The sequence below is a fragment of the Mustela nivalis genome (assembly GCF_964662115.1).
Source record: "Mustela nivalis genome assembly, chromosome: 4".
In the NCBI taxonomy this organism is placed as follows: Eukaryota; Metazoa; Chordata; class Mammalia; order Carnivora; family Mustelidae; genus Mustela; species Mustela nivalis.
Window position 1 is genome coordinate 118,453,505 of NC_139023.1, and position 22,543 is coordinate 118,476,047.

The 22,543-nt window shown below is 40.6% G+C and overlaps 1 protein-coding gene across 1 annotated transcript in view; it reads left to right on the forward strand.

Annotated features, from left to right (window-relative positions):
* Nucleotides 1–1,287: 1,287 nt before the first annotated feature.
* LOC309862617 (uncharacterized protein) overlaps nucleotides 1,288–22,543 on the forward strand; it is a 39,166-nt gene continuing 17,910 nt past the window's right edge. The window contains exons 1-2 of the mRNA XM_082726669.1: nucleotides 1,288–1,490; nucleotides 1,987–2,125. The gene's annotated coding sequence lies outside the window, so the exon portion shown is untranslated. The remainder of the gene's footprint in view (nucleotides 1,491–1,986; nucleotides 2,126–22,543) is intronic.

Genomic DNA, 22,543 nt, shown 5'->3' on the forward strand with positions numbered 1-22,543 from the left:
CCATATGATTTCAGTTATATGTGGAATTTAAGAACCAAAACAAATGAATAAAAAGAAAAAGAGACAAACCAAAAAACCCAAAACTCTTAAATATAGAGTTCGTGAGATATATATGTTGAATTTGTGATCCTTAAATATAGAGATCACAAGTAGGCAGAGATGCGGGGCTCTGAGACCATGACCTGAGCTGAAGGCAGAGGCTTAACCCACTGAGCCACCCAGGTACCCCCAACTCCTGATTTCTTGATTTCAGCTCAGGTCAGGATCTCCGGGTCTTGGGATTGAGCCCCAGTGTGCAGCTCCCTGCTCAGTGGAGAGTCTGCTTCTCCCTCACCCTCTGCCCCTTCTTCTTCATGCCCACTCCCCTCAAATAAAGAAATAAAATCCTTTAAACAAACAAACAAAAATGGGATTTGCATCTGCAAAAAGACAAACTAGGGTGCCTGGGTGGCTTAGTCATTAAGCATCTGCCTTTGGCTCAGCATGATTCCAGGATCCCAGGAATTGAGTCCCATATCAGGCTCCCTGCTCCACATGGGGTCTGCTTTTCTCTCTGCCCCTCCTCCTACTTGTTCTCTCTCTCTCTCTCTCTCTCTCTCATTCTCTCTCAAATAATAAATAAAATCTTTTTTAAAAAATGAACTAAATATGAAACTTAGAGCCACCCAGAACACAGGACAAAGGGGATTTAGAGTCACTTATCATTAGCATAAAGGAAAATATACAAGTTAAATAAACTTTACTTGTTTTCTTAATAATTGCACATTATTACATTTTTATGAATTTCTTCTCCATGCGTTCTTCCTCTGTGTCTGCATGAGCTTATCACAAGGTCTCCTTATGTTTGATAAATTTGAGCTAATCTGACCCTTTCTTGTGCAATTAATACCATCTTTGAGCCTGATATTTAAAACTATGAGTAGCTATTAATTTCATAGTAGTTATTGTCCTAACTAAGGAAGCACAAGTCTTATCTTAAAGATAAAGCCCTAGGCGGTAGAGCCAGGTACAAAAGAAAACTGAGCTAAGTTGATATAACATAAGGCAAATAGATGGTCTAAGAAAAATTCTAAGCGACCATTTCACTTAAATGGTGCCCAAGATGCAATTTTGGTCAACCAGATGGTTTTCTATCATATAGACACTACCTTAATGTAAGTTCCTTTTCTAGTTTTCTAGTCATGCCAATATGTTGAGGACAAGATGAGCTTTATGGAAATGAAATCTGTGGAGCTGCTGCAGGCCCTGTGCTCGGGAGGGCCCCACAATTGCTTTCATACTCTGCTGTCACCATCTTGAAATTCATAGTAATTTTAAAACAGGAGATCCCCCGTTTTCATTTCGTGCAGGGCCCTGCAATTTGTGGGTCCGCTCGTGGCTGAAGGCCCCTCCAACTACCAACCAGCTGTCATCCAGGACAAGATTTTATGAACATCATGGCTTTCAGTGGCTAACGCCCAGCCCTAGCCCCTGTCCCAACAAATTGAAAAGTAAGATTCCAGCCTTAAGACTATTATCATTTATCTAAAAGGTACTGGGTGAATGTTAATTTCCATCTCTTTCCCTCACTCCTTCACATTTTTCCTTTCCCCTTTCCCTCTTCGTTGCTTTATTCTCCTTTTCTCCTTCCATTTCTTCCCCTTCTGATTCACCCACCACCTTACCAATTCTTCCTCCTTCATCCTGTCTTCTGACTTCCATTTCTGATGCTTCACATTCCCAACCCTCTCTCTCCCTTTCCTTTCTCGTGAATCCTCTCCCACCCCCACACCCCGTTCAGGGTGAGATCCTCAAGAGCTGGTACCCTGGGAGCCAGCATGGCCAGAGACAATCAGGCTTAGCATTTCCGCTAATGCCAGCTCTGCACTCCTCACATGACTGTGCTCTCAGGTCCTTTCGACCCTGCAGAGATGGAGTCAACTACCATCCCTTGACTTTTCCAACACACATTTAAAATTTGTATCTCCGGCTTTCTAATTTTTCCAGACTGAATGCCAGGAAAATCCACCCTTCAGTTAAAAGATGTGTTGGAAAACAAGTTGCTCTTCGAAATGACCTAAAGAGGAATCTGAGGGAGACAAGGTAGACCAGACACCTGAAGGCTCCTGGAATCTTGGAATTCTGGGTAAGCCAGTCTGACTGTAGTCACTCTTGTCAGCAAGGAAACTGTTAATGTGTTTTATTCACTCTTACGTAACCTGTCACCAGATGGGGTTAAGATCAGTCTGTACGTGCTTCACAGAAGGAGCTGCCTTCTTTTTTCAAAACCTTGCTAAATATGAGAAAGGTAAGCATTATACATTTTGGCTGGCAGAGCTTAAACAAACATATCTGGAGGTGGTGCCAACACAAATGATTTGCCAGGACCTCTGCCAAGTGAAGCTCTGATGATTTTGGCCTGAAGGACTTTGTGCAGTTTCATTAAAGAAAATGCATTATTTGAACTGAAACATGACCCAAGATTGCAGAGGAATATCTTAGATCAGTCAAGGTAAGAGATGCACTAATCTTCGTAGGTTCTGGAAAAGAAGTCAAAATTCTTACTCTTACTGAGGGGGCAAAGTGTAAAGAGCTCCTTCAGTATTGCTTGCTTTTTTATTAAGGGACTGTGCTTTTCTTTTTTTTTTTTTTTTAAGTATTTATTTATTTAAGAGAGAGAGAGATAGGGACACCTGGGTGGCTCAGCTGGTTAAGCGGCTGCCTTCGGCTCAGGTCATGATCCCAGCATCCTGGGATCGAGTCCCACATCGGGCTCCTTTGCTCAGCAGGGAGCCTGCTTCTCCCTCTGCCTCTGCCTGCCACTCTGTCTGCTTGTGCTCACTCTCACTCCTCTCTCTCTCTCTGACAAATAAATAAATAAAATCTTTAAAAAAAAAAAGAGAGAGAGAGAGAGAGATAGAAAAAGTGGGAAGAGGGGCAGAGCGAGAAAGACAAGGAGACTCCCTGCTGAGCAGGGAGCTCAACATGGGGCTCGATCCCAGAACCCTGAGATCATGACCTGAGCCAAAGTCAGACACTTAACCAACTGAGCCATCCAGAAGCCCCAGGACTGTGGTTTTCTAGAGGCAGAGACATTGTGATAGTAGAAAGAGGGGGAAAATATTATTTTTGTGGTTCAGTGACCAAAAGTATTTTGTCAAGTCAATAAAGGTGTATGAGTTCTCTGCAGTAACACAAGATGTTGTAACAAATAAACTCCACATTTCCAGTAGTTAATTAATACCATGAAAATGTGTTTCTTGCTCTTATAAAGGACCCAGGCAGGTATGCCTGGTCAGAGGGCAGTTTTCAGTTGTTTCAGGGTAAAATTCCCTTCCTTCTTGAAGTTTGTCTGTTTTCTAAGATCTCAGGGCTTTCTAAATCAGATAGAATAACAGGGAACTGGAGAAGCCTCATCCACTTCTAAAAATCCTGTAGCCCATCCGAATGAATATCTATCAACAGATGAGTGGCTAAACCAAATGTGATAGATGCACACAATGGAATATTCCACCTTTAAAGGGAAGGAAATTCTGACACATACTATAACATGGGTGAACTTTGAAGACATCATATTAAGTGAAGTAAGCCAGAGGAAAAGGACAGATATTATAATTCCAGTTATATGAGGTGCCTAGACTAGTCAATTATGGGTAGACAGGGGCACCTGGGTGGCTTGGTCCGTTGAGCATCCAACTCTTGGTTTCACCTCAGGTCATGATCTCAGTGTCCTGGGATTGATGCCCACAACAAGCTCTTCACTCAGTGGAATCTGCTTCAGAGTCTCTTTCCCTGTCTCTCTCTGCAATAAATCAAATCTTTAAAAAACAAAACAAAACAAAAAACCAAATGTGTGTAGACAGAGAGTAGAACAGTGGTGGCCAGGAACTGGTGGGAGGAAGGAATGAGGAGTTATGGCTTAAAACATACGGAGTTTCAACATCAGCCATCATCAGGGAAATGCAAATAAACAATGAGATATCACCTTATACCTGTCAGAATGTTTAAAATTTAAAAACACGGGGCACCTGGGTGGCTCAGTGGGTTAAGCCTCTGCTTTCAGCTCGGATCATGATCTCAGGGTCCTGGGATTAAGCCCCGCATCAGGCTCTCTGCTCAGCAGGGGGCCTGCCCCCCCCCCAACTTGTGATCTCTTTCTCTGACAAATAAATAAATAAAATCTTAAATTCTTTTTTAATTTAATTAAATAGCACAAGAAACAATAACTTTTGGCAAGGATGTTGAGAAAAAGGAACCCTCGTACACCATTGGTGGGAATGCAAAGTGGTACAGCCACTCTGGAGCACAGTATAGAGGTTCCTCAAAAAGTTAAAAATAGAACTACCCTAAAATTCAGTTATCACACTCCCAGGTATTTACCCCCAAAATATAAAAACACTAATTCAAAGGGGTATATGCCCCCTATGCGTATTGCTGCATTGTTTATAATAGCCAAATTATGAAAGCAACCCATGTGTCCATCAACAGATGAATGGATAAAGGTGTGGTATAGGGGTCCTAGATGGCTCATTAGTTGGGCATTGGACTCTTGGTTTGGGCTTAGGGTTGTGGGATTGAGCCCCCCTTTGGGCTCCATACTGAGTGCCAAGTCTGTTTGAGATTCTCTCTCTCTCTCTCTCCCTTTCCTACTGCTCCTCCCACCCTCTGCCCTCCAACTCACATGCATGCTGTCTCTTTCTCTCTTTCTCTCTCTAAAATAAAAATAAATAAATCTCTTCTGAAAAGGGAGGCATGCCTGGGTGGCTCAGTTGGTTAAGTGTCAGACTCTTGATTTCGGCTCAGCTCATGATTTCAGGATCATGAGATCTGGCCCCAATTGGGGCTCTGCACTGGGTGTGGAGCTTGCTTAAGATTCTCTTTCCCTCTCGCTCTGCCCCTTCCCCATCTCATGCACACTCTCTCTCTCTTAAAAAAGAAGAAGAGATGATATATAGATATACAATGGAATATTCCTCATCCATAAGAAAGAGTGAAATCTTGCCGCTGGCAAAGATGCAGATGGAGCTAGAGAGTATAATGCTAAGCGAAATAAGTCCAAGAAACACAAATATATGATCTCATTCATACGTGGAAGTTAAGAAACAAAACAAATGGGGGCGCCTGGGTGGCTCAGTGGGTTAAAGCCTCTGTCTTCAGCTCAGGTCAGGATCCTGGGATCGAGGCCCGCATCGGGCTCTCTACTCAGCAGGGAGCCTGCTTCCTCCTCTCCCTCTGCCTGCCTCTCTGTCTACTTGTGATCTCTGTCTGTCAAATAAATAAATCTTAAAAAAAAAAAGAAAGAAAGAAAGAAAAACAAATGAATGAAGAGGGGAAAGAGAGACAAACCAAGAAACTGACTACAGACAACAAACTGATGGTTACCGGAGAAGGAGTGGGGGGGGCGTGCTGGGTAAAATAGGTAATGGGGATCAAAGAACACATTTATCATGATGAGCACTGATAATGTAAAGAATTGTTGAATCAGTATATTGTACACCTGAAATTAATATAACCCTGTGTTAGGTGTACTAGAATTAAAATTAATTTTTTTTAAAAGCTTAAAAATAATAAATATATATAAAATATAAATATATATATATAAACTGAATAGAGCTTTAGTTTGGGATGGTGAAAAAGGTCTAGAGATGGTGATAATAATTGCACAACAATGTGAATGTACTAACCAACACTGGACTGTAGCTGAACCATTTAAAAATGGTTAAAACAGTAAATTTTATATTGGGTATATTTTATCACAATAATACTAATACTAAAGCCTTCAACCAGGAACTAATTTAGAAAGCCTGGGGACAAAGAGCCCCTGGCTGGATAGTGAGTGAGACAGCACGCTGTTAGAGGAAGCACAACGTTTGGATGGACAGCTAGCCTTTTCTGCCGTCACCAGGAAGGGAAAGGGGCAAAGCACTCAAGTATTCTTTTTCAAAAATGATCCCTGCCTGATCCTCACTCATCCCAATTCAAATACGATGTTTTCTGGGTCATGATTTAATCTCAATGTGAATAGTTTGTTCTCATCTTTTAAAATATTGCCTATGTAGCTAATATTTATCGAGCCCTTAACATGCTCTGGCCAGTGCTCGAAATGGCCTGCACATATTAAATTATTTAACCAGGGGCTCCTGGGTGGCTCAGTGAGTTAAGCCTCTGTCTTCAGCTCAGGTCATGGTCTCAGGGTCCTGGGATCAAGTTCCTCATTGGACTCTCTGCTTGGCAGGGAGCCTGCTTACCCTGCCTCTCTCTGTCAAATAAATAAAATCTTTTTAAAAAATAAAATAAGTAAATAAATTATTTAACCATAGTAAAACCTTTATGAGGTAGATACTCTTTTTATTCTTAAAGTACAGGAGCTGAGAGGCGCCTGGGTGGCTCAGTCGGTTCAGCGTTCAACTCTTGATTTTGGCTCAGTTCGTGATCTCAGGGTCATGAGATCGAGCCCCACATCGGGATCAATGCTCTGCGCAGAATCTGCTGGAGATTCTCTCACTCCTCCCTCCTCTGCTCCTCCCTTGACTTGGGCTCTAAATAAATAAGTAAATAAATGAAATCTGCAAAAAGTAAAATAAAATACAGGACCTGAGGCACAGAGAGATTCTGTAGGCAGGCCAGGATGCACAGCTACTGAATAGCATAGACAGGACCAGACCCACTGTCCGGTAGATCCTGTATTCTTGACCACTATATGGCACTACCTTCTGGAAGCTGTGGTATATTGATTGATCAGTGCTATATATGGCTAAGCCAGTAGTTCAGCTTCTCCTAATACTGGCTTACCCAATAGAGAAGGTTTAATTTCTCGTATTTGAAAAGTAGTCTAAGGTGTTGGATGGTCCAGGAGAAGAAGCCAGCTCTGCTCTACAATGTCATTTAGGGACCCAGAATCTTTCTTTTGCCCCACCTTCCCTGAAGGTGTATCCCTTGTGCTCCAGCATGTCCTGGTTCTAGACCAAAGGAAATGGGAAAGAGGAAGAGAAAGGAAAGCAGCTTCCTTCTAAGTATATGGTCTGGAAGTCACGAGTGCCACTTCATTCCTATGGCTCAGCCATAATTTAGTTGTATTGTTACTCGTAGCTATAAGGGGAGCTGAGAATTTAGTGTCTACCTAGGCAATCATGGACACATTTGGAACTTAGGGGAGGTTTGCTTATTAGCAATCTCTGCCATGCATGGTCATCGCGTAAAAATCCTATGCTTAATCGTCAGAGCTTAGGTAGTAACCAGGTACCAGAGATAGAGACTTACTAAGAACAGTCTGTATTGAAAGCAAGGTGGAAAAACTCTAGGTCATAGAGAGTAAGGTGAAAAACAGTCTGTAGAAGAAGGTAGGACAGACTGGTGCTGGGATGAATCCTGATATTGGATTCCAAAAGACTCAGGTTCTAATCTGCCTTTTCCATTTACTAGTGTGTGAGGATAGGCAACTTAGTTAACTTCCCTCAACTCTGGTTTTTCTCATCTCTAAGATGAAATTGACAATAATACCTACTTCCAGAATTATTTTGGCAATTAATAAGATGAGACATATAATGTCTAATAAACATGTCAAGTTTAACATCTCCCAAACCAAGCTCTCAATATTCATTCTTTTTTTTTTAAATATTTTATTTATTTGACAGAGAGAGAGAGATCACAAGTAGGCAGAGAGGCAGGCAGAGAGAGAGAGGGGAGGAAGAACGCTCTCTGCGGAGCAGAGAGCCCGATGTGGGGCTCGATCCCAGGACCCTGAGATCATGACCTGAGCCGAAGGCAGAGGCTTTAACCCAGTGAGCCACCCAGGCGTCCCTCAATATTCATTCTTAAACCAGCTCTTCATGGGGTCTTTTCTATCATAGCAGATGGCAACCTCATCCTTCTGAGTCTCAGGCTAAAATCCTTGAAGTTGTCATTGATTGTCATTTTCCTTTTTCATATCTAAACCATCAGCAAATCCTGTCCACTCTTCACTCAAACCACATCTGTAATTCAGCCCCTCCTCACCATGTGTCCTCTGCTGCCACCCTGGTCCAAGTCATTGTCTCACTTTGCCTGGATTATTGCAACAGCCTCCTAGGTTTCTCCTGGCTTCTACCTGGACATCCTACAATATTCCCCAGCAGCCAAAGTCATCTTTTAAAATACAAGACTGGGGGCGCCTGGGTGGCTTGGTGAGTTAAAGCCTCTGCCTTTGGCTCAGGTCATGATCCCAGGGTCCTGGTATCAAGCCCCGCATCGGGCTCTCTGCTCAGCAGGGAGCCTGCTGCCTGCCTCTCTACTTGTGATCTCTGTCAAATAAATAAATAAAATCTTAAAAAAAAAATACAAGACTGATTTTGCTCAAGGTTGTTGACCCTGACAGCCAGCTCTTTCCCAGCAAAATAGTTTTTTTCAGAAATAGCAAAGGTATTGCCAGTCAAGATATTCAAGCTATGGCAAACCATAAGCAAGTCTGGAGATGAAGGGACAGAAAACTTTATAGAGAAAAGGAGGAAACTGGGAGGGACTGCTTTGAATTAAAGTCTTTTGGAGGAAAGCAAGAGATCAGGGTATTATGGTTTCTCATTGGCTGGGTTGTGGGGTTTTTTTATTATTATTTTTTATTGATTGAGGTCGTTGCCGGCAAGGAGGTAAGGTATGTCTCTTTCTGTTGGGTCTACAATTGATGACAAGTGATAGGGTGTAGGAGGTTCCCCTCTGGCCTCCTTACTCCATTTTAAATGAGGTTTCTTTTATTCAGTTTCACATTTCCCCTTTTTGATCCAGATTTTCTCCAAAGTAGCACTGGTCAAGAGTTTGTTTTTCTGCATTTAGTGGTTTTTGTCCTTTGGTGCCAGGAAGGACCTATTCCGGTTGTTATGTCCCACATCAGAGGGCAAATGCATAGCAGTTGGAAACCATGTAAGAACATAATTGGTCTCCAGGGAGGTTAGGATACTAACCTGGCAGGGGAGATACCATGATCATGTAGGCTGTTTTCCGAGCGTGAGGCTCATCCTTGGTATTCCAGATGGGCTGACCCCTGAGATGTCCCCAAATGCAGGAAACTCAACTGCATAATTTGTGGTAGTGCAGGACTTGTTTGCACTCACCCCTGGGCAAACAAACACACACACACACACACACAAAACAAAACAAAAAAAACAAGTTTAGTTAGGAGAGAGAACTCTCAGGTAGTTCTTATCTGAAGTCTATATCTTGTCAAGGTCATAAATGTCAGAGAGCATATCAAAACACTGAACTGGTGTCACCCTATAGAATTTATTTCTACAAAGATTTGCCAAGCAGCAGGCACAAGACTTAAAAATAATTATGCAAAGCAGAATCAAAAGTAACATGACAAATCTAGTTTTTATGATGGTTCTAAACCAGGAGCCCAAACCTGAAGGTAACGCGCTAAGTAGGTCGAAAGATTGAGGCAGAGTGGGGGGGGGGGGTCAATAGGTGAAATTTGTTATAACCAACGGGCTTGTTCTCTGATCTCGTGTAATTGAATTTCTATGCCTTCAGAGGCATTTATCCATGTGCAACAGGTGGATTTGTAATCGTACAAATGCCCCCTTGTTCAGCAGTTAGGTAATCAAGGGCTCTGGGATTGTCAAAAAGTACTTTGGTCAAGTCAGGTGATCGTGTTTCAACTGCTACTGCTCTAGCTGTGGAATCAGTTAGCTATCTTAGGTTAGGGAGAGATTTCTGAGGATTCATTAGCATGTACTCTGATTCAGAGCAGAAAGGCTTATTTTGAAAGGATATTAGAAAGGAATTTTTCATTTTGGAAAATGCTTCTTTTCCAAAGAAATATAGCTGAGGCATCGTTCAAGCCTCCGCCCAAATGTCATATCGTCACAGTGTCTTTCCATGAGCACCCCATCTACACCAGCCTCTACATCCTGCTGGTCTTATTTCTTTCCTAGCACCTCCTCCTATCTGACCCTGGTTACTATTTATTTGCTTACTCATATAATGGCTGTCTCCCTTCCATGAGAATATAAGCTCCAAGAGAGGAGCACCTTACCAGTCTTACTTACTACTGCATCCCAGTGGCTTGATACAGCAGCTGCTCTTTACGTGTTGTTAAATATTTCTTAAATTAATGAATGTGTGAGGGGCATCGGGCTGGCTCCGTCGGTGGTGGAGCTTGTGACTCTTGATCTTGGGGTTAGGAGTTCAAGCCCCACATTCGGTGTAAAGATTACTTAAAATAAATAAAGGAATGAATGAGCCTGGGGAAAAAAAAAATGAAGGTGCAGGATAGTTTCGTGAAGAGGTCTATCCTTTAAGGCAATAGTAACCCCTGTAACAGATAAATCCACATATCCCAGTGGCTTATAGAATAGTTTATTCACCATTTAAATGAAATCCATTCAGGAGAGCAAGCTATTTTGTGTGTGTGTTTCTGGTCTCCTACTGGGCTTTCCTGTCCTCCACATTTGGTCAGCAGGGGGAATAAGAGGCTGGTGAATCACCAGTGAAAGCTTTTGTACGCTAGAGGTGACATACATTACCTCCTCTTGTTTTATTTTGGCTGGCTCTCAATTATATGGCTGCTTCATTCAAAATCTGTAAGTTTGAAGCCTGTTCAAAATGTCTGAGTTGAGCGGCAACTGGCAGGCTCAGTTGGTGAGCATGGGATTCTTGCTCGCGAGGCCATGAGTTCAAGTTACACCATGAGTTGGGCATAAAACTTACTTTAAAAAATTTTTTTTTCCATCATCACTTGCTTTTTTAATTTTTTAAAAGATTTTATTTGTTTATTTGACAGAGAGGGAGAGAGACAGTACAAGCAGGGGGAGCAGCAAGGCAGAGGCCCCTGCTCAGCAGGGAGTCTAATGCAGAGCTAGATCCTAAGTTCCTGAGATCACAATCTGAGCCCAAGATCAAGGCTGAACCAACTGAGCCACCCAGGCACCCCCAGACACTTTCTTAATAATGAAGCAAACTTTTATATTTCAGTTGCGAATTGTATTCTGACACTGAAAAATCATTGGTTGGTAATAATAAGATGAATTAATGTTTTTTTAAAATGTGAAGCTGTCATTGATTAAAGAATGAATCAAGTCAGTCACAGAAACACTAAAGTGTCTGCTCTTGTCCTGATGTTCCCAAAGACAGTAACAAGGTCAAACACCAAAAAACCTAAACATAAATTGTTTATGTAAAATGCATTCATTTATAACAGGATTGCCATAAATTTAAGGGAAAATAAAATTATAAAGTTAACTTTTAGTAAATACTTATGGTAATTGTAAGTTAAAACATCACTTTTTTTTCTAATAAGCTATGGTCAGGATATTTTTCTTGGGTGTCCTTAATGATGTCCTATTGCCTTCGTCTTCTCTATGACTGTCTAAAGAACAATCTCTACGAAATCAGTTTCTCCATTTATAACACATGTCTTCCTCCTCAGGCAAACAGTATTATAATTTAACCTTAAATACGGCATCTACAAGATGATTTGGTGGGGAAGAAACCAAATAACTAATCCCAGAAAACTAAGGACAGCAGAGGAAAAAGGGAAATGAGGCTAACAGTAGGGCAGGCAAGAGAACACAACTTGGATCTAACGGTGGGAAATGGGAAACGGGACAGGAGGTGGGTGCATGTGTGGCTTGTGCCTGAGTGGAGATGTGATAGTGCTTAATCACTTCTGGACAAAGTCACGTCTTCTTATAACTTTTCTACACTGGATTACAACTATCTGTTGCTCTCCTGTTTCCCCACTGGATCAGACTCCTTGAGTGTAGGAACCTTGTCCTTTCTTCTTCAGATTCTCAGCTCTTCCATAATGCCTATACACAGGAAGGCCTCAATTCATGTTTAAATGAGATTCTATAATAAGACTGTTGAAATGACCTCGAGAGAGGAACGCTTCCCACATCCTCCTCCAGACGGCCAGCCATTCCCCCGGGCAAGAGATTGGCAGCTATTTCTTTAAGAAACTGAATCACACAAGAGGAAAGTTCTATAGATTCTGACATGTGGGGGCCCAAAATGGAAAAATCTGATCCTTTGAAAAAACTACAGTGAACCAGCCAATGTCTCTAGAATTTCTATTTGATTTTTTAGAACTGGGGACACAGGATTGCCAGGCATTTGAAAAATATGCCTCCTACATGGCAGATAAAGACCATAAATAACTTTTTAAAGACTGAAAATAAACAATAAAGAGAGGAAAATAAAAACTTAAACTTTAATTGATATCCTCAGAGAGATATGAAAAGATACTGCATACAAGAAACAAAGATATTGGGGGCGCCTGGGTAGCTCAGTGGGTTAGGCCACTGTCTTCGGCTCGGGTCATGATCCCAGGGTCCTGGGATCGATTCCCACATCGGGCTCTCTGCTCAGCAGGGAGCCTGTTTCCCTTCCTCTCTCTCTGCCTGCCTCTCCACTTACTTGCGATCTCTCTCTGTCAAATAAATAAATAAAATCTTTAAAAAAAAAAAAGAAAGAAACAAAGATATTATTGTTATTAAAGATATTATAAATATTATTAAAAGGAAATAGCAGAGAATAAAATAGAGTTCTTAACAATCACAGATTAGATGACAGGCATAAAAAAATTCTGTGAAAACTTTGGCAGGTGAAATTAAGAAAATAGCTAGAAAGAAGAACAAAAATAGAAAAAAAAAAGGAAAAGTTTTTTTTGTTGTTGCTTTTGTTTTTAGTATATCCAGTATACTCAATATCTAATAGGAAGAAAATAAAGATATACTTAAAAATAAGAAAAGGAGGAAATTTCAATAAAACCAAAGAAGAAAGGTAACTAGAATTGATGGAAATAATTGTCCAAACTGAAAAGACAACTTACATGTGAGTGTCCAGATTGAAAGATTGCTACTAATACGGAATGAGAAAATATTTATTAAAAAGTGCATGATCGCCAGAAAGATACAAATGTAGTGATCTGAAGGGGCACGTGCACCTTTATAGGAGCAATGTCTACAATAGCCAAACTATGGAAAGAACCTAGATGTCCACCAACAGATGAATAGATAAAGAAGATGTGGTATATATACACAATGGAATACTATGCAGCCATCAAAAGAAATGAAATCTTGCCATTTGCAATGACGTAGATGGAACTAGAGGGTGTTATGCTTAGCAAAATAAATTTCTCAATCAGAGAAAGACAATTATTATACGATCTCCCTGATATAAGGAAGTTGAGAGGCAACATTGGGGGGTTGGGGATAGAAAAAGAATAAATGGAACAAGATGGGATCAGGAGGGAGACAAACTGTAAGAGATTCTTAATCTCATGAAAGAAACTGAGGGTTGCTGGGGGGAGAGGGTAGGGACATTGGGGAGGGTATGTGCTATGGTGAGTGCTGTGAAGTGCGTAAGCCTGGAGAGTCACAGACCTGTAACATTATATGTTAATTTTTAAAATCTAAAAAAAAAAAAAGTGCATGATTGCAAACCACTAAGGACAGAGATGATTATAAACACTCATGGAGAGAAAATCACTTCGCATTTAAAAGTTTGATGAGGAATGCTTTGGTGGCTCAGATGGTGAGGCATCTGCCTTTGGCTTGGGTCATGATCCCAGCCAGGATCCTGGAATCAAGTCCCACATCAGGCTCCCTGCTCATCCAGGAGTTTGCTTCTCCCTCTGCTTGCTGCTCTCCCTGCTTGTGCTCTCTTTCTTTCTCACTGACAAATAAAATCTTAAATAAATAAATAAATAAATAAATAAATAATAGAAGTTTGAGGAGATGGGGTGCCCAGGTGGCTCAGTCAGTTAAGCAACTCACTCTTGGTTTCAGCTCAGGTCATGATCTCAGGGTGGCAGGTCTGATCCACACATGGGGCTCTGTACTCAGTTGTAGAATCTGCTGTCCTTCTCTCTTTCTCTCTCAAATAAAAAACTAAATAAAACCTTTAAAAAGAACATTTAAGGAGATAACAACAACATTAGGGAGCTAAAAGACTAGGGAGCGATGCCTATAAATTTCTGAGGAGACCTAGTTTTAAAACTAGAGCTCTATAAGAAAATTATCAGGGAAATATTGGGTAGAGGGAGACATTCTCAGGCAAGTTTGAAAATGTAGATGCAAACAGAATTGAAAGCTTGTCAACCTGCTATATGGCCTTTCTCAAGAAATAACGAGAAGATGCGCTTCATCAAAATGACAGGATAAATTAAGATAATACCTACTTCAAGGGGCAGTCGTTAAGCGTCTGCCTTTGGCTCAGGTCATGATCCCAGGGTCCTGGGATCGAGCCCCGAATCAGGCTCCCTGCTCAGTGGGAAGCCTGCTTCTCCCTCTCCCACTCCTCCTGCCTGTGTTCCCTCTCTTTCTGTGTCAAATAAATAAATAGAATATTTAAAAAAAAAATTTTTTTTTAAATACCTACTTCAAGAATTAGAAGAAAAACAGGGAACTACAAGAGAGGTGAGGTTACACCAGGCCTACCGAGTGACAAAGCAGATTGGAACATGAGGCAGAAGAGTTCCAGGAGGGCCATTTCCATGATGTGCCAGAGCCAACTTGTACGGGCTCACAAGAAGACACTGTGTACTTCTCTTTCCAACCCTGCAGTCAGTGACATCACGACTGGTAGCTTGAAGTAGGTCCTGTATAAATCTGTATTTACACAATGAAAGGGGAAAAGCTAAACTTCAGAGTTCAGTTGCCCCTACACCCCCCGCCCAGGTCAGCTAGCTGTTAATGATTTACCAGCCCTCTCTGGAACTTAGCAGATTTCCTGTTACATTTACTATATGGAAATTTATAGTAAGAAGTATTTTACAAATCTATTGGGAATGTGGGAAACTTTAGCCGTAATTTCAAAACTAAGCAAGTGGGGGGAAAAATGAGGTAGTTACTATCTCTAGGAAATACAAAAAGTACACAGTAAAAATAGTATAATACAATCTCTGGCTCAGCTATGAGCAAATTTTATGGAATTGTAATAATGACAACCCTGAATATGGATGTAATTAAAATTGGAGTATCATTATACTGGAGAGAAGAAAAGATGGGAAAGGGTCTATGAAAGGGAGCTGAAATCTTCACCTGTCATACTGGAAGTGGAGGCAGGCATGAGAACGTCCCTTCTCAGATTTCTTTTTTTTTTTTTTTTAATTTTTCATTTCTTTTCAGTGTAACAGTACTCATTGTTTTTGCACCACACCCAGTGCTCCATGCAATCCGTGCCCTCTCTAATATCCACCACCTGGTTCCCCCAACCTCCCACCACCCCCCGCCCCTTCAAAACCCTCAGGTTGTTTTTCAGAGTCCATAGTCTCTCATGGTTCACCTCCCCTTCCAATTTCCCTCAACTCCCTTCTCCTCTCCATCTCCCCTTGTCCTCCATGTTATTTCTTATGCTCTACAAGTAAGTGAAACCATATGATAATTGACTCTCTCTGCTTGACTTATTTCACTCAGCATAATCTCTTCCAGTCCTGTCCATGTTGCTACAAAAGTTGGGTATTCATCCTTTCTGATGGAGGCATAATACTCCATAGTGTATATGGACCCCATCTTCCTTATCCATTCGTCTGTTGAAGGGCATCTTGGTTCTCAGATTTCTGACTGTGGGGAACACACACACATCCATCCAATGGGCCCAGTCGCTGCGCTTTGAAATCCCTCACTACCTTTATGCCAAGTCTGTACTTCCCAGGGGCTGCTCCCAGCAGGGACTGAGAGAGAAAGGAATATTAAGGTGAACTGGTTTCTGGGAAAGAGGGGATTTCTCCAATGGGTGACCCTGATTCAGAGAGTCCCCAACGGCCTTGCTGACTTTTCCTTCGAATTGCTCTGCACTATAAAGTGATTCTGCCCAATCTTCCCCCTTTCCCTCTCTCTGACTTAGGAAGCCCTGCAGAACCATCTGACAGCATTGCAATTTTCCCTTTGTTCCCTCTCTCTTTGTCCTTAGAGGCATTGTCCTAATAAATTTCCCACTTTTGTGCCTGCCTCTTGGAGGGTCTAGACTAACCCAGAAGTCAGTTAATAATACCGAAAGTTAATCAAAAGGGACGCCTGGGTGGCTCAGTTGGTTAAGCAGCTGCCTTCGGCTCAGGTTATGATCCCAGCATCTTGGGATCGAGTCCCACATCAGGCTCCTTGCTCGGCGGGGAGCCTGCTTCTCCCTCTGCCTCTGCTTGCCATTCTGTCTGCCTGTGCTCGCTCTCTCCCCCCCCCTCTCTGATAAATAAATAAAATCTTAAAAAAAAAAAAAAAAGAAAGTAATCAAAAGATGGCTGTATATACCTTATTTTCCTAGAATATGCATGTAACTATTAAAAGAAAAGTCTAAAAAAAAAGAAAAAACTAAAAGAAGTGATAAAGGAGCATACATTTTTAGAAGTCTTCAGTATGACTCGACTTTTTAATGTGTGTATGTATTAACTTTGTAAGTAAATTGTCTTTAAAATGACAGACCACTACGGTAGACATTGCTTGCTTTAGATTATTGAGGGAAACCAATCATCTGGGAGATGATTAGTCCCTGCAATGACTCCTTGCACTTTGTTTTGGGCATTAGTGGGTTCAGGCTCTTTCATTAAACTCCTTGCAGACAGCGCCACCAAGAGGGAGAGAAATTATCTGCCATCGGAGGGCCTGTGCTGAAATGAAAGCACTATTTGCATTGTCCTTGAGTTGTTTCTGTGTTTAAAATGTGTGGAACAATAGTTTTTAGAGATGTTATTTTTTTCCCCTTCTCTCCTCCCTATTTTGGGTAGACAAGTGTTTAGTATAACTTTGCCTTAGAATTTCTGCAAAGGCCATCAAAAGTGGTATAAATCCTCATTAAAACTTTTAAATAAAATCCAGGAGAGTAACTTTTCACACTTATACAAAATGTTTTATATGCTATGACTACTTATTAAAACATTATATTTTATTACCTAAAAACAATAATAACTCATTCACCATCTTCATGATCAAGACTATTTTTCCATGCTGTGTTCAAGTCTTCATAAAAAAACTTACCCAATCCCAATCCTTTAAAGTTTTCAGAAGAATGTAGTGGGAAATTCTAGTTAAATTGGTAGATTGAGACATAAACTTACCACCATTCCTTTTCATAATTTCTCTAAAATACCAATTAAGGAATCTTTAAAAACTATAAAAGGACGGGCGCATGGGTGGTTCAGTGGGCTAAGACGCCTCTGCCTTCACCTCTGGTCATGGTCTCAGGATCCTGGGATCGAGCCCCGCATCAGGCTCTCTGCTCAGTGGGAAGCCTGCTTCCTCCTCTCTTTCTGCCTGCCTCTCTGCCTACTTGTGATCTCTCTCTGTCAAATAAATAAATACAATCTTTAAACAAAAAAGAGCTATAAAAGGACAGAATTTTTTTAAAAAGAAAAAAGACTACAACAGAGAAGAGAATGTAGAAAGCAGATGGATGTGTGCTAAGTAACTTAGTAGAACAGAAAAAATCTGAAACCTAAAACCCCAGAGGGTAAAGCGAAAAGAAGCAGACTAATTTTTTCACGTAACTTTTGACTAAATTAAAGTAAAACAAGTAAACAAGTGTGATATCCTCAAGTTTTAAGATATTAGGACATAAGATATTCTTAGAACAAAAAAAGTACTAATTTATAAAAGGAACATTTTGAGGGGTACCTGGGTGGCTCAGTTGGTTAAGCGTCTGACTTCCGCTCAGTTTGTGACCTTGGGGTCCTGCGTTTTAGCCCCAGTCAGATGTGGTGCTCTGCAGGGAGTCTGCTTATCCTTCCCCAACTTGTGTTCTCACTTCCTCATTCGCTGGCTTGCTCTCTATCTCAAATAAATAAATTAAATCTTAAACACACACACACACACACACATACACACACACACGTTTAGAAGGTAAAGCCAAGGAAATTCCACAGAAATTAAAACAGAGACAAAGAGATCTAAAATAAAAGAAAGAACAGATAAGAAAACAAGAGAACCAGAAAAGTTCCAAATAATAAAAGAAAGGGAGGGAGGAAATTAACAAAAAAAGTATTACCAAAAAATTCCCCTCTTCATTTAGTCATGAATTCATTTGTTCATGTATAGTGAGTACCTATGATGTGCCAGAACCTGGGGGACACAGCATTAAAGAGTAAGGCAGTAAAATTCCTGATCTTCCGGAGCTTACTCAGAAATGAAGGTTATAACTCCTCAGATAGAAAGAGCCCTCTGAATATTATAGCCAATAAATTCTAAAATATTGGCAGTAAAGCACATCAACATGAATTTTCAGAACACCAGGATGATGATAATATCCCTAAATCTTTCAGAAAGAGAAAAAAGTTTATATACAAAATCTTGTGAATGGAAAAAACAGGCTTCTCAACATACACACAGGAACTAGAAGACAATGGAACAGTATCTTCGTAATCTCAGAAGAAATTATTTTCTACTGAAAATTAAGTTCCCAGCCAAATCAACGTGAGGGTAGAATATAGTCATCTTCAAACATTCCAAGTTTTCAAAACTTTATTTATCATGTTGTTTTTATTGGGAAGCTGCTTAGAAGAGATTCTCCACATGATGGAAAGTTAACTAAAAAAGACATAGGATCTAGGGAACAGGGAATCCCACACAAGAAAGGTAAAGGAAGTTCCAGGATGATCGTTGTGCATCAGACCTAGAGAGCAACCAATCCCAACTGGAACAGAAGGCCAAGGAGCTCCAGCGGTGGCTATTTGCAGAAAGAGTGAGAGCAAGAGAGAAGGGTTGCGGGGAGTAAATGGCTTACGTGATTCATATGTATAACTTAAGAGGACATTTACCCTGCTATCAAGAATTATGAATGAATGACTAAAGGATGGATGAATAAAGCAAGAATACACTAAAAACAAAAAAGGCAGTTTTTTGGAGGTGTAAGATAACTAATTGGTTGAAAGTAAATAAGAATATGTAAAATAGGGGCACCCGGGTTGCTTAGTCAGTTGGGCGTCTGACTTGTGGTTTCCCTCAGGTCATGATCTCCAATCATGAGATAGAGCCCCCTGTTGGGCTCTGTGGTGAGCATGGAACCTGCTTGAGATTCTCTCTCTCTCTTTCTGCTCTTCCAGTCCTTTATGCGCATGTGTAAAATTGGAGAAAAAATAGTAGAGTGAAAAAATAGTAGAATTTATCAAGAAATAAATAACTGAAAATTGAGTAGCTTTTTGTTGTTGTTGTTGTTGTTTCCCTTTTTCTTGTTTCCCTTCCCTCAGGGGACATGCCTAGAAAAATTTTGCTATGGCCAGTGTCAAAGACATTATTGTCTGTGCTCTCTTCCAGGATTTTCATGGTTTCAGGTCTCACATTTAGGTCCTTAATCCATCTTGAGTTTCGTGGGGTCTTTTTTAAGATTTTATGTATTTATTTATCAAAGATTGAGAGAGAGAGAGAGCCCGAGCAGGGGTAGCAGCAGGCAGAGGGAGAAGCAGGGTCCCCGCTGAGCAAGGAGCCCGATGCAGGACTCAATCCTACAATCCTGAGATCATGACCTGAGCCAAAGGCAGACACTTAACCAACTGAGCAAACCAGGTGTCCCCATTTTGAGTTTATTTTTGTGTATGGTGTAAGAAAGTGGCCCAGTTTCATTCTTTTTCTGTAGTTGTCCAGTTTTCCCAACACCGTTTGTTGAAGGGACTGTCTTTTTCCCTTTGCATATTCTTGCCTCTTCTTTATTGGGACTACATCAAAATAAAAAGCTTCTGTACAGCAAAGGAAATAGTCAACAAAACTAAAAGACAACCTACTGAATTGGAGAAGATATTTGCAAATGACATATCCAATGAAGGGCTAATATCCAATATAGGGGATGTTGGATATTAACATAGAGAACTTGTACAACTCGACACTACAAAACTCAGATAATCCAATTTAAAAATGGGCAGAAGATGTGAACAGACATTTCTCCAAAGAATACATACAGATGGCCAACAGACATATGAAAAACTACTCAGCATCACTCATTATCAGGGAAATGTAAATCAACAATGAGATGTCACCTCAAGCTCTCAGAAAAGCTAAAATAAAAAACACAAGAAACAAGTGCTGGTAAGGATGCGAAGAAAAATGAATCTTCTTGTACTGTTGGTGGGAATGCAAACTGGAAAACAGTACAGAGGTTCGTCAAAAAATTAAAAATAAAACTATCCTAAGATTCAGTAATCACTCCACTGGGTATTTACTCAAAAAATACAAAAACACTAATTCAAAGGGGTACACACACCCCTGTGTTTATTGTAGTGTTATTTACAATAGCCAAATTATGGAAACAGCCCACGTGACCATCGATAGATGAATGAATAAAGAAGATGTGGTATATATAGACAGTGGAATATTATTCAGTCAGAAAAAAAGAATGAAATGTTGCCATTTGCAACAACGTGGGTGGAGCTAGAGAGTATAATGCTAAGGAAGTAAGTCAGTCAGAGAAAGATAAATATCATATGATCTCACTCATTTGTGGAATTTAGGAAACAACAAATGAACAGAGTCGGGGGGGACAGATAAAAAACAGACTCTTGACTATAGAGAACAGGTGGTTACCTGAGGGGAGGTGATGGGGGGATGGGAGAAACAGGTGAAGAGGATTAAGAGTACACTTATTAGGATGAGCACTGAGTAACGTATAGAATTTTTGAATCACTATATTGTACACCTGAAACTAAGATAACATTGTATGTTAACCATTCTGGAATTAAAAAAGAAAAAAAAACAAAAGAAAAGAAAAAAACAAAACCCAAAAAACCCTCAGAGATAGACACTAATCAGTGGGGATGATTGTGGTGGGGAGGGTGAGAGAAGAGGAGGACTTACGCCTTTTTTTTTTTTTTAAGTTTTTCTGCTAATTCCAACTGACAGATCTTGAAGTCAGTGTCTATTAATTCCTGTTTTTCTTGATTTTGTCTTCACTCTTTACTACTTCTTGATATGTCTAGAAAAATTTTAGTTTTGTGCAAAACAGTATGAGTAATACATTGTTTAAAAAATTATTTTTAAAGATATTTTTTATTTATTTGACACAGAGAGAGAGAGGTCACAAGTAGGCAGAGAGGCAGGCAGAGAGATAGAAGGAAGCAGGCTCCCTGCCAAGCAGAGAGCCCGACACGGGGCTCGATCCCAGGACCCTGGGATCAGGACCAGAGCCGAAGGCAGAGGCTTTAACCCACTGAGCCACCCAGGTGCCCCTAAAATTTTTTTAAATAAGTAAATGAGTGGGGCAGAGGGTACTGCTTTTCATTACAGGTCTTGTTAAAATCTGAGTACATGTCTTTCTCCAATAAAAATTTAAATTATAGGGCACCTGGGTGGTTCTGTGGGTTAATCCTCTGGGTCAGGTCATGATCTCAGGGTCCTGGGATCAAGGCCTGCATCAGGCTCTCTGCTTGGCAGGGAGCCTGCTTCCCTTCCTATCTCTCTGCATGCCTCTTTGCCTTGTGATCTTGTGATCTCTCTGTCAAATAAATAAATAAAAATCTTTTTTAAAAAATAAAATAAAAATCTTTAAATTATAAAAATAGAGTTAGAATTGATGCTACTTGAAACAGTTGTCAAACAGTATATAATAAAATAGAAAAATGATTCCTTGATAAATCTATTCTATTTAACAAATTTTTAAAATGTGCGCTCTTCTGGCTAGTTCAGGTACTCATTGAATTTGAAGAAAGAGCAGAGGAATAAGTCATCCATGAAAATAAGTTTTGGTCCATTACCCTAGAACAAAGAGAAATTAGGTAACTATACGTACCTCGTGAACATTTCATAATGGGCAGAATTGTTGAATCGCTACATTGTGTTCCTAAACCTAATGTAACATTGTCTGTCAACTGCAATTCAACAGTAAAATAAAAAGTTTTATTTATTTTTATTTATTTATTTTTAAATAGGCTCCATGCCCAGTGTAGAGCCCAGTGCAGGGCTTAAACTCACAACCCTATGACCAAGACCTGAGCTAAGATCAAGAGTCAGATGCTTAACTGACTGAGCCACAGGTACCCCAATAGTTAAAAAAAAAAATTAAATCAGGAAAGGCCTAAAGCAATTTAGACAGTGGGTCAACAACAGATCATTAAATAAGCACAAGGTTCTGATCTGCCTTCTGCTCACCATCTCTCATTTTTCATGGAAGTCATGTTTGAAAGGGAACCCTGAGGGACACCTGGGTGGTTCAGATGGTTAAGCGTTTGCCTTCAGCTCAGGTCATGGTCCCAGGGTTCTGGGATCAAGTCCTGCATCAGGCTCTCTGCTCAGCGGAGAGTCTGCTTCTCCCTCTCCCTCTGCCTCTCCCCCCATTGGTGCGCTCTCTCTCTCTCTCTCAAATGAATAAACTAAATATCTAAAAAGGAAAAAAAAAGGGCACCTGGGTGGCTCAGTGGGTTAAGCCGCTGCCTTCGGCTCAGGTCATGATCTCAGGGTCCTGGGATCGAGTCCCGCATCGGGCTCTCTGCTCAGCAGGCAGCCTGCTTCCTCCTCTCTATCTCTGCCTGCCTCTCTGCCTACTTGTAATCTCTCTCTGTCAAATAAATAAATAAAATCTTTAAAAAAAAATAAAAAGGAAAAAAAAAGTTTTTAAGGGAACCCTGAGTCATTTTGCAGCAAGATTAGACTTATATTCTACTTACTTCCTAAAAGGAAAG